The sequence below is a fragment of the Monodelphis domestica genome, chromosome 7 (genome assembly GCF_027887165.1).
Source record: "Monodelphis domestica isolate mMonDom1 chromosome 7, mMonDom1.pri, whole genome shotgun sequence".
NCBI lineage: Eukaryota > Metazoa > Chordata > Mammalia > Didelphimorphia > Didelphidae > Monodelphis > Monodelphis domestica.
In genome coordinates, this window is record NC_077233.1 from 58,220,232 (window position 1) to 58,224,782 (window position 4,551).

The window sequence follows — 4,551 nt, forward strand, 5'->3', positions numbered from 1 at the left end:
AGTAGAGAAAAATGGAAAATAAACTTTTTTGTGATATTAATTATAGTAATTTGAGGGAATTGCTGCTCATTTATTCTGTTACTCTAATGCATATTTATGATTGTGCATATCATTAAATATGTATTAAAATGCTTGATTGAAAGACTAGATTCAGCTCTTGAACACTTGACTTTCAGGGAGTGTGATTGTCCAATTAAAAGTGAAAAAAATCTCAAGGAAACATTGGTCAAAATCATGAGTTTAGGATTAGCAGGACACTATCCTGAATGGTACTTTTTAGTTGTAGAAAAGTATTTTAAAACTGGAAAAGACCCAACATACCATCTAGTATAACCTCCTTCATTGCAGAGGAGGAAACTAAGACCCAGGGAGGGAAGATAAGCTGCCCAAGAAAATACTATGAATATGTGGCGGAGCCAAGGATAAATTCAGATCTCTTACCTCTCAATCCAGTGATGATGTCTCTGTTTTTGCTGTTCAGTAATGACCTACTCTTAGTCACTCCCCTTTGGTGTTTCCTTGACAAAGATACTGAAATGGTTGGCTATTTCCTTCTCCATCTTGTTTTACAGATGAGGAAGCTATGGAAAAATAGAATTAAGTAATTTGCCTAGGGTCAAACAACTGGTGAGGGTCTGAGGTCAGATTTGAACTCAGGTCTTCCTGACTCCAGTCCTGGTGCTCTAGCTACTGCGCCACTTAGATGCCCCCATTCCCTCTATACCACAATGATATTCTATCCACTTGTTATAAGAGATGTATTCAGGAATTGGTATGTATAAGAATGAAATTCAGGTGAGGAACTATCATTCCACTCATGAGTCAAGTTGAAATTAAATAGCTGATGGATTTCAAGCTTTTTCATTTACCTTATGTGAGCAACTAGACCCTTCTCGGTGCCACATGTATTCAGTTTAGCCCCCTTTTTCTCCTATTAAATGAGTCACCTGCCATATCCCATGCCAGGGTGCTGACAGGTACCTGAAAGGAAAACTTCTCTCTCAGGGAAAGAGGGTGTGCTTGAACCAGCCCAGACAGGAGACCCAAATGTTAACTTTCCATTATGAGCATTAATACTTCAGAAATAAGCAAAGACTAGAAATTAAGATTTGATGTTTTGTAGAGTTTTTTATTGTCTTGTTTTGACAAACACTTAAAAAGTAATGGAGAAAATTAAGCTTAAAAATGTGTTATGGGTTGATTTTATTTGTTTTATTTTCAGAAAACTGATCATTAAGCAATTTATTTTCCATATCCCTGAGTTGATTCTAAATCACTGTCTAAAACAAGAGTGTAAACCATTGTAGGCTTGTAGACCAGGAGCCGGGGTTTCTCAGTGGTGTCAGATTCCAAAGATACCAAGTTCTGAAGTGGGAGTTCCAAACTGAGAAGCTGGAAACTTAGAGTTCAAGAGACCTGCTACCATGAGGGTCATTGAGATGATCATTTGTCTAATGTCAGCCGTCTCCTCAGGGAATTGGCCTTCTACAGCAGAACTATGCTGGGGACCTTGTCCCTGTCTTAATTGAAGATATTTTCATGTATTAGTCAGAGGTTGGTAGATGTGTGTCTTTCTGACTCAGATATACCTGTAAGGTTATGGGGCTCAGACACCAGACCCATGCGAAATGTTAGCTAACGCACTATTCCTCTGTTACCTTGTACCTCCTTATACATACATAAACCAATGGATTCATCTAGTCCAAATATCATTTCCCTTCCTGTTTTTGCAACTGAATGGCTTGGCATTCTGTAATATAATTTGGAGTTTGCAGAACTAAACATAAACACAAATAAATGCTGTCAACTAGAAACTGTGTGACCTTGGGTAAGTCCCTTCCCTACTCTGAACCTTAGTTTTTTCATCTGTAAAACCTAACCCAAGATTGGAAATCTCTCTACATAGATCAGAGTAGCTGGAGACCATTGAGAACTAATATTTTAGATTGATCAGTCCCTATATGGAATACTGAGCTATGTTGTGGCTACCATATTGTAAAGGAGTCATTTTCAAACTGGGGAACAAATGTAGAAAAGAGTGGCTAGGGTTGTCTGGAAACTCTCATATGAAGAGTGTTTGAGGAAAATGGAATGTTTAGCCTGGAGGAAAGAAGACTCAAGGGAGGAGAGGCAGATGGGATCATTGCTACATGCTTCCTAGATATCTCCACAGTCTGGCCCTCTTTACCTCCCACCAGAACTCAAGACTCCCAGTTCTGGGCTCTCGGCCATATTAACATAGCTGAGTGACATGGTGATATCATATTATATTTATATCATCCAGTGAGGTCACTGGCCGCACTACCCATTTATCTATCTACAAGCCATACCACCTCCCACCTCCCCTTTATTTTTAACCTCCAATCCCCCGTAACATGTTGTCTTCCCCTCTTAGAATATAAGCTTCTTGAGGGTAGAGACTATTTTGCTTTCTTCTTCTTCTATCCCCAATAGTTAGCATAATGCCTGGAATGTTGTAAACATTCAATAAATGCCTTTTCTTTCATTCATCCATTCATTCATTCATTCATTCATTCATGATATTACCCAAAGATCTATCTGGTAACAGAGAATAAAGTTCCTAACAATTAGAGTTATTCTACTAGATGCCTTCAAGCAAAGACTGGATGACCACTCATTAGGGATGGTAGATAAGAGATTCTTGGTCAGGCATGGGTTGGACTAAATGGCCTCTGAATTCCTTACATTTCTGAAATTCCATAATTTTGCATCTTGTTCTCTGTTGCTCCAACCAGGACCAATGGGAAAAGTTAAAAGGAGGCAGATTTCAACTTAACATGATGGAGAATTCTCTAATAAATAGAGCTACTTAACAACTGATTGGAATCATACCTTGTCATCTCTTATTAGTTCTGTGATCATCAACCAATAAGTTTCTGAACCTATTGGGACCTAAATTTCCTCATCAGTAAAATAAGGACCACAATATCTACCTCAGAGGGTGGTGGTGGGAAAAGCATATGGTGAACCTTACATAGAACTGGATAGGACCACAGTCTCCAAGCTGGAAGGGACCTTGGGGCATCTAGCCCAAACATCATGTTTAACAAATGAGGTCCAGAAATGAGGTGACTTGTCCAAGTTCACAAGGATGATGGTAATGGTGGTATTGATGATAATAGTGATGATTATGATGGTGGTGATGATGATGGCCAATATTTATACATCACTTAAAATTTTGCAAAGCACTTTACATATATTATTTCATTTAAGCTTCACAACAACCTGGAAGGCAGCTACTATTCTTAATCCCATTTTAGAAATGAGGAAAGTGAGCCTGAGAGAAGGTAAATGACTTTCTTTCAAGTCACACAGCTACTAAATACAGTAGTGGATGCACTTCACTTAGTAATAAGTAACATCTGGGATTTGAACCCAGATCCTCTGACTATGAACCTAGTGCTCTTTTCATCATGCCATGAAATGGGAGCTATTATTGGGAAGTAGTGAGCTACCGTTTACTGGAGGAATTCAAGCAAAGGCTGGCCAACCATTTTTTAGGGATGGTATCAATTTTCTTCCTGTGTTGAGAAGAAGACTGGATTAAATTATTTCTAAGTTCCTCTCCCTTTTGGATTCTGAGAGTCAGTAGTTTGTTTGGCCAAGAGGCTGAACAGACAACTTCCTGTTCCATTGACTCAGCACCCAGAGGGTTAGAAGCATCCATAGGGGTCTCAGTCTTCCTCCCCCCACTGCCCTACCTCCCCAGGCACCTACAATCAACAGCATCAATAAGGCTGGGCTCCAGGCAGATTTCTCTTCGACTTTCATTACTTGAATGACTGATAGAGTGGGTCATGCTGATAAGGACCTTGGGCAGTAACACACAGTCTCTAGCTGCCTGGAGACATCAAGCTCATCAAGAATGTGATTTCCTGTTGGCCTCCATCTGTCATAGAGTGAGAGTATGTATTCCTTTCATGAGCACAAGTGCTCATAGACACAGTTTAACAAAGGAGATCAAAAACAAAGAAGAAACCTGGGATTTGGGGGAGGGAGGAAGGAACCTTATAAATCATCTAGTTCAACCTTCTTATCTAACCTATGAGGAAATAGAAGCCCAGAGAGGTTAAGACATGTGTCCCAAATCACACAGGTAACATGACTTTGAACCCAGGTCCTTTGACTATAAATCTTATATTTTTTCCATTATATCAGAATGGCTTCTTTGGAGTGTTATTCAGATGGCAGCATGTACATCTTCTGTTTCTTGCTTCCTCCTTTTTTTGCTCACCCAAATTCTTCCTACCTAGCTAGATAGACTATCTTCAAACTGTACTTTTCTTCAGATTACTCTTCTGCTCGAAAACCTTCAATAGCATCCTGCTACCATGTCATCTCATATTAAGTGCTAGCTGGTATTTAAGGTCTATTTTAATAGGTCCCATTCCCCTCATCACACACACACACACACACACACACACACACATACACACATACACACACACACACACACACACACACACACACACACACACACCCCTTACTAATCCCTCCAAATCTCTCATCTCTCCATCTCAAAAACCATCT

General features: G+C 39.6%; 1 long non-coding RNA gene across 1 annotated transcript; it reads right to left on the reverse strand.

Moving 5' to 3' along the window:
• Positions 1-1,179: 1,179 nt before the first annotated feature.
• On the reverse strand, positions 1,180-3,076 carry LOC130455456 (uncharacterized). The gene is made up of 2 exons (XR_008913434.1): positions 2,955-3,076; positions 1,180-1,520 (listed from the first exon to the last, which is right to left on the reverse strand). It is a non-coding gene; the product is annotated as an uncharacterized LOC130455456 (long non-coding RNA).
• Between the last annotated feature and the right edge of the window lie 1,475 nt (positions 3,077-4,551).